At 46.1% G+C, this 9,666-nt stretch overlaps 1 pseudogene; it reads left to right on the top strand.

Annotated features, from left to right (window-relative positions):
* The first annotated feature begins 5,942 nt into the window (after nucleotides 1–5,942).
* Nucleotides 5,943–7,234, top strand: LOC124248181 (kinesin-like protein KIF15; annotated as a pseudogene).
* The last annotated feature ends 2,432 nt before the right edge of the window (nucleotides 7,235–9,666 follow it).

The following is a 9,666-nucleotide window of genomic DNA, read 5'->3' on the forward strand; positions in this document are numbered from 1 at the left end:
TAAAGCAGAAAAAAAAAAAAAAAAAAAAAAGATTGGCAACAGTTGTTAGCCCAGGTGCCAATCCTTTAAAAAAAAAAAGAAAGAAATTAAAAATATGATAGCCAAAAATAGTAAACAAAAAGATTAGAAGATTGGAGAATTCTCTCGGAGAGTAAAATAAACTAAAAGAAAATGAAAAATGGGCAAGAGAAGGTAAGAAACTTAGAGAAGGAATTCAGAAGACACAACATCTGACTCTTCAGAAACTTAAAAAAAGCGAAGAAAAGAATAAAGGAGATACGACACACTTATCAAATAAGGAAGATCTCCCCAACCCTGAGGCCATGAGTCTCGTAACTGAAAGAGCCTTAGGAGTACGCAGCAAAAGAGATGCAAACACACACAACAAGGCACATCTTCAAGTGGTTTTAGAATTCCGGAGAGAAAGCAATGTCAAGAGACAGAGGAGATCCCATTCAAAGGAGATAAAATCAGAAGATAACAGTGGAAGAGTAAAAAGTGCAGCAAAACCTTCAAACTCTGAGTTGCAGCCTAGAATTCTATATCCAGACAAACAATAAGGTGTGAGGGGGAATAAAGATATTTCAAAAATATCAGGACTTCTGCCTGATATTCTAGGAAGAATAGATGTACTTTCTCTATTCCTCCTGGGAACGACAATTAAAATACAGAAGATTATACGTAAAGCAAACATAAGAAAACTCTGAAAGGTGGAGAGAAGAAGGCTGATTGGCTAAGAGCCTCAGAAGAAACACAGTGGTGAGTTCCAGGGATTTCTTCTTGCCTCATATATCCCCGAATTGAGCTGAATAGTCCAGCAACCCAGAAATGCTAACAGGCCAGACAAGAAAGGTCCCAACAAAAACTTGCACTCTTTAGCTAGAGGACTAGAAAAGTGGCAGCCTAGCAAGACAGAACACTTTTTGACAAGGACCACTATAATCCAGGCAAACAAAGAGGAAAAACATGTGGCCCAACCCTCAGGCATGCCAGCCAAGGCTGAGTGGGGAGCCTGGACTTCCACCTTCACTGGACACAGCAAGGGATCCCAACTCCCATAACAGGTGGTGTCAGAGAAGGCCAACTGGGGAGCCAATGATGAGGATTTTAGGCTGGTTAATTTTAAAACTGCAGATGAGAAGCAGGCTCTGAGGAGTGGAATTTGCTTGCCCTTTGTTGGGAAACATTTACATTTGTAAGGGAAACCTTCATCTGTAATGATACCTCCCTCTCTGTGCCAGGAAGAAGGGGGATGGCCTTATCTCCAGAAACTCTTAATCAATGCCAAAGGCAAGGACTTAAGTTGTTTACTGTCTGGCAACCTCATGTAACTGACCCCGCCTCAAAATCCTCCTTTGTGTTTAGCTGAAGATAATATTTAAGCAGTGGCTTCTGCCATTTACTTAATCCGGTTTGATCCTTATCTAAAAGTTATAGGACCACCCCATAACCAGACCCTACCGAGACCCTATGGGCACTGAACCACTTTAACAACTCTTTTTACATATTCTTTCCTTTGTCTTGTAAAGAGATAATTCACATGCCTATGCCTTAAATTTATTCTTACTCTCCACCCAACTTTGCAGCAGCAGCAGCAGCAACATGCTGGCACCAGCTCTGCCTGCCCATGTGTCCTGTCCCCATGCCAGCAGCAGCTCTGACTGCCCGTGGGTCCTGTCCCCATGCTATCCCATACTATTCTCTAAATAAAAGAGCACTACTGCTTGATCTTAAGAGTCCAAGAAATCTTTCTTTTGACTCGTCGGCTCACCGACCCCACATCACCAAGACTTTCATCCTTGCCAGTTAGTAAAATGTCCCCACTCCCACGCCGTCAAGAGAGACCATGTAGGGAAACAAGACTTTTTTGTGGCTGTTCTTCATCAAATTGGGGAAGTTCTCCTCTATTCCTATTTTCCTGAGGGCTTTGGTCATGAATCAGTGTTGAATTTTGTCAAATGTTTTTTCGCCCTCGTTGATTGACATAATCATGTGATTTTTCTTCTTTAGCATGTTAATATGGTAGATTACATTGATTCACTATCAAACATTGAACCAGCCTTGAATTCCTGGAGAAGCACCCACTTGGTCATGGTGTATAATTATTTTTATATATTGCTGAATTCTATTTGCTAACATTTGTTAAGGATCAGTGTATCTACATTTATGAAGGATACTGGTCTTTGGTTTTCTTTTTTTGTACTATCTTTGCCTGGTTTTGGCAAGAGCAATACTATCTCTATAAAGTGAAAGTGGCACAGCATCCTTTCTGCCACATTCTTTTGGTCAAGAGCCCAGATTCCAGGGTTGGGAACATAGATTCACCTCTCAGTGGAAAGAGTGCAAAGAATTTTGGGGCCATATGTTAAAACCACCATACCTTCCTAGGATGGTATTAGGCATCTGAATTTCAACTCAAAATGCATTATTTCAAGAATGATTTACCAGTGAAATAATATGCTTTCAAAACATCATAGGCTAACCCCTCTTTTGCTAGATGGAAGGTGAGGGAGCCCTCCTGCCTTTATGCCTTATCTCCTTGGTTTCTAGGAGAAATGCGTTTTGAGTTCTTGAAGCAACGTGCAAAGTTTTGTAACCCAACTCTTTCTCTGTTTTTTGTGTTGTATTTCTTAATTCTGCAATTTAAAAAGTCAGTGGGGGCAAGCCATAAAACATGACTGGAGGATCCACTGGAGCCTGAAAAGGAGCTGGGTAAGAAAATAGTGGTAATCATGACACAGGGTATTAAAAGTGCCTGGAATACACTGTCCTGAAGGCTAAGGGTGAGCTATTTGTGCTCTGGGTCATTCCTAGACAGGGACAGCCAGCCGAGTGTGAGTGCTTCCTCCCAGGTCCAGGGGCCAGTGCCTTGGGGCAGAATGTGGTTTCCTGGTGAGCCTCGGTTCTTTACACAGCTTTGGTCATGAGAAAAGCAGCCCCATGTTTTCCCACAAGCTAAGTGAGGGGGTAGGACTTTACATTCCTGTAGGCAGACAACTTTATTGTGGTGCCTCTCATTTAGAATTGCCAAATTTCAGTTACAGGGTCATGAAAATAAAGACGTAATTTCTTCCCACCCAGAGTCCTGTCCTGAATCTATCCAGAGACCCCAGAGTAAAGACCTCTGCTCCAACAGCAGATTTCTTCCCAGGGTGAGAACTGCTCTTTGATTTGGCAAGTGGGTCTTTGGTTTGCAAAGGAGGCCCCCGGGCTCTGCAGGAGGACAGAGGAGAGCTGCTGTCAGCCTAAGAAATTGAGGCAGTTTCTTCTTGTCACAGGAAGCCCAGATTCAAGTTTCTGGTAAGTTGGCACAGGGGAAGGAAGGAGAGGCAAGGTAGACCCTGGGTGAGATGGACTTGGACAAGGGGTGGGACCTAGGACTCCTCCAGGACTATGGGAGGGGTGACCAGGGCCCCGGGAACCAATGGTGTCCGAACAGGTTTACTCTCTCTCCATTTTTACCTGTAGTCCTCCTCCTTCCTACGCTCTACACAAAGCCCCTTGTTAGGTATAAGGAATGATGGAGAGGGGACCGTGTCAGTGCTTAGAGGAAATGAGAGCTGGAGAAGGCAACAGAGAAAAAAGATAAGACACCTACCCCCGACCCCCACCTTTCCCTAGCCCACATGCTCACTTTTCTTTTGAAAGCTCATGTGGAAGTTCAGAGCAAGGTGTCGAGTTCAATCACCAGGGGCCCACGGGCTCTAGTCCCCGCTGCCTTTGGGAGCGTTGGCCTTAGCTAGGGCTTCTCTCAGCTTTGTGGGGTGAGCAGAACAGATTACTTAAGCAGGACAGAGGATTTATTTTCCAAATGGCGCAACTCTGATTTTCCGAGCGAGCTCCTTATTTGGAGTCCTGACAAAGCAGATGAGGTAGAAGGACCCCGATGACTGAGAGGGGATTCTGCAGCAGCACCCAGGTGCCGGCGCCTGTGTGGAAACCTCAGGCCCCAGGGACACCCTCGAGAACCTCTGCCCTCCAGGCAGTACTTGTCGAGACTCCGAGGAATGGATCCATAACAATGACAGGACCATGGGTCAACGTCCAGCACACTGTGTGGCCCGGGACTGGCCCTGCTGCCCCTCTCCAGACTTCCCGTACCTCCTTACCTTGAGCCTCCTTCTCTGAGACCCAAAGGACCTGTCCCCAAGCATGTTCCCTAGGTGTCCCTGGTGGCTCAGCCACACGACTCCCAGGTGTGCAGCTACCTCGTCCGTCCCCAGCCTGAAGAGCCAATATGTGGGACCTGGAACTTTCCTTAGAAATATCTTTGACTGTTTTTGCTACATCTCTTTGAGGTCCTTCAGATTGGAGTCTTTTTGGGGGCTGTTCTTTGGAATTCTCCAGAACAGCCTCTTTCAGGGCCTTGTGATAATTCACAACATAGGAAAGAGGCAGTGAGCCAACCACCTCGAGTCACGGCCAGCTTCGACGCAGTCATTGTCGCTCTCTCAGGTGCCTGCACATTGTTGAATTTGGACAAGGTGCGGCCACTTTATAATATTTGTTTTTTGTACCTCCCACTTTACTTCAAGGAAGATTTGAGATGGCTTATAATTTTTTTCATTGCTATGCTAATTACAACAGAATACACCAGGGAAGGTAATAAATCAAAAAATAATGGTCTGAAAGGAAAGATCCTCAGGCGTAAAAGTGGTCCAAATACAACATACGCTATAACTATTATAAAGAGTTGAATTCATAATTAAAAAGCTCCCCAAAAAGAAAACTCCAGGCCTGGAATAGTTTCACTGGAGAACTTTACCAAACATTCAAAGTCAAAGTAACACCAACTGTACATATTTCTTCCAGAAAGTACAAGTGGAGGGAATACCTTCCAACTTATTTTAGGAGGCAGGATTACCTGGATACCAAAACCAGACAGACAGAGAGAAAAAAAAAAGGGGAAAAGAGGGTCTGGCCCCGTGGCCAAGTGGTTAAGTTCATGTGCTCTGCTGCAGGCGGCCCGGTGTTTCGTTGGTTCGAATCCTGGGCACGGACATGGCACTGCTCGTCAAACCACGCTGAGGCAGTGTCCCACATGCCACAACTAGAAGGACTCACAACGACGAACATACAACTATGTACCAGGGGGCTTTGGGGAGAAAAAGGAAAAAAAATAAAATCTTTAAAAATAAAAAGGGAAAAGAAAGAAAATCCCAAACTAATATCTCTAACGAACTTAGATGTAAAAACGTTCAATAAAACATTAGCAAATCCAACCCAAAAATGTATAAAAAGAATAATAAACCATGACCAAGTGGGACTTATGTCAGTTATATAAGGTTGTCCCAATATTTGATTGAAAATCAGTTGACATACTCCACCACATCAACAGGCTAAAGAAGAAAAATGATCATATCAATTGACACAGGAAGAACATTTGACAAAATTCAATGCCCATTCATCACAAAATTTCTCAGTACACTAGGAAGAGAGCAGAACTTTCTCCACCTTGTAAGGAAGAGCTACAAAAAGCTACAGCCAATGTAGGCTCACCTGTGCTCTCTTCAAAGCTCTTCCGGTGCTCCTGTGGCACGGACACCACCCAGGAGGCTGGCTGTGCTCACCTGCGCCCACAAGCCCTGTGGCATCTTGTGGGTGCAGGATCAGTTACAACAGCACCACCTTTGCCTCTGGATAGACTGGTGCAGGGGAAACATTATGATGATGGATCTGATCATTTCTTACAGCCTGAGAAGAGTAATCCCAAAAAGTTCTGAATGTGTATTTTTCTTAGTTGATTGTGAAAAAGAGGAGGCTGAAGCCCCATATATATTGTATACAGTTTCCTTTGCCAGGGCTCCTTTACTGAAACCTACCTGTGGGATTCTGCCTTCTTTGGTCTGTATTCAGGGAGCTTCTAAGAAGGAAATCTGTATGGGGAGTGCGGAAGGGCAGGTGCTCACCTCGGTGAAGAAGCCCACCTGGAGGGTGGAGGAATGGCCATGTGCACGGACATTGATGAGAGAGAGTCCTCTAAGTCTCATGCTGTCTTTACAGTTACCATAGAGTCAATGGTGAACAGTAACGACGGTCTGATGGTACAGATCTCCGTACTCAACCTGATGGAGTTAGCAGGATCTGAAAACAAAGATACCCATGTGGCAGGGATGAAGGCAAAGGAAGAAGGTAACAGAAACCAGTCATTGAGCTGCCGAGGCCAAGTGATCGTCACCCTTATCCATGCAGGTAACAGAAAACAAAGACATGTGCTTCAGGGACTCCTTTTTCCAACTTACCTCTTTTTTCCAGACTCTCTTGGAGGAAATGCCCAAACTTCCTTAGTCGCAAATGCCATCCTGAATCAGGTGTAGTGGGGGAACTCTCTCCATGCTTAACTTTGCTCCAAGCTGATTAAAAACACGGTGGTGGTGAATGAAGACACCCGAGGACACAGGAGCCAGCTGCAAGCCTGTGTGAAGAGGCTCAAAGAGCACTAGGCCAGACCAGGGCAGGATGCCCAGCAAGCCTGCCGAGGGGACAGGGAGAGGAGGCTGGGGAACTCTTCTCGAGAGGCAGTGCTATTTTCTCAGAAATCTGAACAGGAAAAGAAGTCTCTGGTAGAAAAAATTACCCAGGCAGAAGACCTTATCCTCAAAAAGGAAAATGTAATCCATCCATTGCAATGATTGTTAAATTTCAAGAGGAGCAAGTAATGCACTTGGAGAAGCTACAGGAGGAATCCCCAGGAAGTCTGCCTGAGGGGTGGGGTGGGGTGCTCTCAGAATTAAGGGGTGCGATTAAACTCTGCAAGAACAGAAGATGAGCATGCCAGAGTTGCAAAGTATGCTATAGGAAGTCATTTTCTCAGGGAGGAGAATAGAAGTCTCAGATCCCTGGAGTCTGAGTAGAGAGCCCAAGAAACAGGTGCCTAGATCCCTGAAAAACTAGAAAGTGTTTTTCCTGAAATATCTAGTACAGAGAAAACCCCCAAATGTCAGCAAGTGTTCGCCCTAAAGTTACAAAAGAGCTGGGTTCACTGGCAAACCCTGAGAAGTGGAAAGCACAAATCCTGCAAATTCAGACTGAGCTGAATGATTCAAAGCAAGCATTTGAAAAATTCAAAGGACAAACTGGGAAAAAAATAGCTAGAACTGGAGTGAGAGTTGAAGGCTTTGCAAAAAGCAAACCTTACTCTTGCAAAGCTTTGGATGCAACCAAAACCTGCAAGTGGCAAGCAGTTTCTTAGCTGAATAAAATTCATGCAGAGTCACGAGTAGAGGCTCATTAACTTTGTCCTGACCATGACCCAGCCCTGAGATGGGATGGCTCTCAGCACACTCAGAACTCCAGTGCATCGGGTCATGTGCCTTAAGTGGGTCAGCTCCTCTTGGGCTGAGTAAACGGGACGTTGAGGGGCTCAAAATGGTGCAGCAACACCTGTGTGCTTTTCAGGTAAAGTGGGATGAAGAGGAGCCTGAGCAGCAAGGTCAGGGCAGACTGACCATGGGCGTGGTTCCCCACAGGTGCAGGCGTTTTCCTCGTCAGGGAGAACTGACGGACCGAACCACAGCAGGAGCGTCACTCATGGTTCAGCGCCCCTGCAATGCAGCTCTGAGTCGAGAATTCACAGACTGGTAATGCTTTGTGCAAAGCGAGGGACATGACCTGTACATGGCTGTTTGCTCTGCAAACAAGAAGCTATCTTTGCTGAAGCCAGAGTGTAGTCTGACTCATCCAAAGAGAGTCAGGAGAAAGAACTCAACCCACTTTCTGAAAGACACTTGCATGCACGGCTCCAATTAGATAATGTCAGATTAGAAAATAAAAGCCACTTGAAGGTAAAGTCCCCTACAAGATTCCTGCGACAACTTGTAAGAAATGAAGCGTGAAACAGACCAACTATTCAAAAATTGGCACAACTGCAGAGGAGAATGAAACTCTGAAATCCACTCTGAATAATTTGATGGAGCTTTTTGAGGCAGAAAAACAATGCAATAACAAACTTATTGCATGAAGAAGAAAAAAGAAACCATTCCAAAGAATCTTACAAGTTCTTGAGGCTGTACAGCAAGAGAAAAGGAGAAATGGCCAAGTGTGAGTAGCAGACATTACAAGAGAGCACTTTGTTATTGAAGAAGCCACCAGTCTTCTGGAGAAGTCTCGAGATGCTGGCGGGAGGCTGGAGCTGACCTCCTGGAGCCAGATGCAGAAAGTGAGAACACAGAAACTGTGGGCAACCTGAAACAAGAGCTGAAGGGCAGACGCCTCGAATATGCAATGCAGCTCTGGCTGTCAAAGAAGTGAGTTAGCCTGGATGAAGAGACGGAAATGCAGATTCTGGATGTGAAAGGAACTTCCAGCCAAGACAACTCTCTGAGGATGAAGAGCCCTGTGAAGACCTGGCTCATGCCCTGGAGCACCTCAACGTGCTCCTGGAGGCCTGGGAAGAGCACTCGGGCTGTGCTAGCCTGCCTAGGAAGAGGGCAGGGAGGAACCCTGCAGGACTCTGGGAGCTCCAGCACCAGCTGCACTAAGAGGGAGAGGACAGAGGGGAGCAAGAGAAGGAAGGTCACTTTGTGGGTGCTGCTGCTGAGTGTCCTTGGGTCCTAAACATCACCTTCTTTCAAACACATTTGGCAAAACTAGAAGGAAATGCAGGATCAAGGAGACACAAGATAGAAGATGGAGGAGCCTCTATGGTTTCTTGGCAACTCCTTGTAGCAAAGCTCAAGGAAGAGAGAAGTCCCAAATCCTAAAACCCTCAGAATGCGGGAGCAGCTGTGTAAAACGGAGTGCCTACACCCAGAGGCCAAGCTGCTGAGGGAGAACAGGGGGTCCTGCCACGTCAGCTGGGCACTATCAACCTACCAAAACCAAGAAATTACCAGAGAAGCCTTCTAAAAGTAACCTGGTTGAAGAAATGCCGACAGGCTGCCGAGGGCGGGCGGAGGGTCTGCTGAGGAGAGTGGAAGGGTCAGAGGCCGCAGAAGCTGCTTCTGCGGGTCAGGGTGTAGCAGAGCTGAAGGGAAGGGGCAGACCCGCCGAGGAGACAGAAAGGTTGTGTGCTGAAAATCTGTCCTTCAGAGGACAGCAAAGGAAAGCACCACAAGGACCCAGTCAACTTCCTAGACATCACCCCGTTTGGAGACTTTTTTCTGTTATAAGAATAAGACCTATTCTTGTCCACGTGGGAGAGCTGAATTTGAGGCTTTAATAAATTAACCGTGTTTGTGGGGTCTGCTGGCTCTTTGGTTCTAAAGCATCCACACCTGTCCGTGTCCTGCAGTGGACTGGGGTTCACAGGCTATTATGCACAGTTCAGGATTTCCAATCAACTGTACACACGGGAAACACCTCTGCAAAATAAAATTGGATTTGGAGGCTGGGCCCAGTGGCACAGCGGCTCTCTGCCTGTTCTGCTTCAGCGGCCCAGGGTTTGCCAGTTCAGATCCCAGGTGCAGACCTACACACCACTTATCAAGCCATGCTGTGGAGGCATCCCACATGTAGAGGAAGATGGGCACAGAGGTTAGCTCTGGGCCAGTCTTCTTCATCAAAAAGAGAAGGATTGGTGATGGATGTTGGCTCAGGGTTAACCTTCCTCAAAGAAAAAAATAATTGGCGTTGGGCTAGAGCAGATTTTCTCCTTCAGTACCACTGTAATTTCCCAGTTCCTACAGTAGAACACTTGCCAATTTATGGTGGGAAAGAAACTTGTAG

This window comes from Equus quagga, chromosome 12 (genome assembly GCF_021613505.1).
Source record: "Equus quagga isolate Etosha38 chromosome 12, UCLA_HA_Equagga_1.0, whole genome shotgun sequence".
In the NCBI taxonomy this organism is placed as follows: Eukaryota; Metazoa; Chordata; class Mammalia; order Perissodactyla; family Equidae; genus Equus; species Equus quagga.